General features: G+C 42.2%; 1 long non-coding RNA gene across 1 annotated transcript; it reads right to left on the reverse strand.

Annotated features, from left to right (window-relative positions):
- Positions 1-510: 510 nt before the first annotated feature.
- LOC134460635 (uncharacterized) lies at positions 511-1,052 on the reverse strand. The gene is made up of 2 exons (XR_010037132.1): positions 981-1,052; positions 511-640 (listed from the first exon to the last, which is right to left on the reverse strand). It is a non-coding gene; the product is annotated as an uncharacterized LOC134460635 (long non-coding RNA).
- Positions 1,053-2,246: the final 1,194 nt, after the last annotated feature.

Raw genomic sequence — 2,246 nt, forward strand, 5'->3', positions numbered from 1 at the left:
TACATGTGCTTTCTAAACGTGCAAATCATTATGTAGACGTTCTTTCCCACTTCTAAGAAATGCATTACTTCAATTCTTAACATTTGTCTGGCCATTCGTCTAAGCCAGGGGTAGGGTACCTTTTTCATTTGAGGGGCCACTTCAAAGTCCTTCAACAACCATGTAAGTCCTCCAAGGGCCGTACTATGAACAACAAAAACAGGATTTCCCCCAGCTTTTTTGGCCTATATTGAAGGTGGCCAGCTTTACAACAGACCCCACCTTCTCTTGGTACCTAGAAATATAACTTAATTATATTGCTGATGTAATTTCTAAGATGCCTTTACAAAATATGTCATATTTCACGTGAAGCTGTACAACATTAAAAATTATATTGGGGAGAGGATAAGATGGCCCGAGGGGGCGGTAAACATGGTTTGACATGGTTCCCCACCTGACCTAAACAGATGTTGTAACAACAGTGTGTTACCAATATTGAAAAACAATTCAGAAACAAAATGTGTGTGTGATGTGATGTATTAGCATTTATTAAGTGTGTTTCATAATTGCAACGATATCACAATGGTTGTCGACAGCAGATCCTCTGGGGTGAACTTGTGGTGGTAGGATGCAGGCAGGAGCGTACTGTACACATCTTCAGCTGTAACAATAAACACAAATCCAATAGCAAAATAATTAATGTTAGAATCATACCATCACACTAAATAAGTGAAATGGGAGCTTAGTGTGCAGACTTGATTTTCAGCAACCAAATAAGGCACACACAAAGTTCTCACGAATATGTAGGCCAAGGGTAGGCAGCGTATGTGACATCGAGTGCCAATGACCGTACCATCCCTTAGCCATGCAGAGAGCTAAGGCTTAGAACAGCAGTAGTGCACCTCACTTCCCAAGCACATAACATGTCTCACACCACTAGTCTAGGTATGTTTTTGATATATTGATATGTACATAATGTCCCCTCAGACTGCTGTGCATACCGATATGATCTGACCGGTGGTGGAGGTGGCTTGGTTTGGGTGCTGGCGTGCAGCGAGGGGGTGTCACACAGACTGTGATGTGCTCTGAAAGACAAACACAATATGCACCAAATCAAACGCAGTGTTGGGGGTAACACATTACAAAAGTAATTAATTACGGCCAGGTTTCCCAAACTGGGGTGTGAGCACCCCTGGGGGTGCGTGGCCTACCTCAAGAGGACCATCACTTAGGGGTTGCACAAACCACATTGAAATGAACAAAGGGGTGCACATGGAAAAATGTTTGGAAACCACAATGTAATGCATTACTTTTGTAAATCACCAAATCCATATTTTGGCAATTATTTTGGCTAAAGTAACTGAAGTAATGCGAAATCAGTGTAATGGCCTACATACATTTAGTAATATTATGATGTGAGGGATTATTTTAAAATGTCAGTTACGTGTAATCGGTAATGTATTGCAGCTTTTCAGTAACTTGCTGAACACTGATCAGACGACACACAAAGCAAGTTACTGGTAGGGCTATATGCATCCAAACATTCTGTTTATAAACATATTGATCAGCTCAAGACACTCACCTTTCTCCAAATGCCAGATATCAAGGGGTCAGCTGGTGTTGTGATGCTATCCTCTTCCTCCTCTAACCTGGAAGTTTTACCCGGCCTTTGTTGGACTGGTGTTGAGGTGGAAAGGGTCCATGGTGCATCTGTTTTTATCTTGACACTTTTCTTTGTGGAAATCTCACTGGAATGCACCTCTATAACATAATAAGCTACAGATAAGTCAAATGAGGCACACACAATGTTCCCAGGAATATATAGGCTAATGGCAAGGCATTTCACTTCACATGCAACATTTGACAGTGTCATACCACTAGTAGAGGTATAGGCTATGTTTGACACATTACTAACCGTTGCTGTGGTAGTGATAACGCAATGCCCCATCGACAGCTGTGATGCCGAGATGATCTTCTGGCTGTTGGTGGAGGTGGCACGGTTTGGATGCTGAGCGAAGAGAGTCACACCGACTCCTTAAGTGCTCTGAAAAACAAGCAGGATACACACCTTATCAAACGACACAACGCAATACATCCAGCCGCTTCCATTTAGACGACGTGGCATTGATCGCAATGTTTTAGTGAACAGCAAAAACTGACTAGACAGAGCATCGTATGACATCCGATGTCCCATCAGTCCTTATAGAACTGGTTCTAATGAGGCGAATTTTTACTCAAAAGCCCTAAAGTGCTATAGCATTGAATGT

The sequence above is a fragment of the Engraulis encrasicolus genome, chromosome 2, assembly GCF_034702125.1.
Source record: "Engraulis encrasicolus isolate BLACKSEA-1 chromosome 2, IST_EnEncr_1.0, whole genome shotgun sequence".
Taxonomy (NCBI): domain Eukaryota; kingdom Metazoa; phylum Chordata; class Actinopteri; order Clupeiformes; family Engraulidae; genus Engraulis; species Engraulis encrasicolus.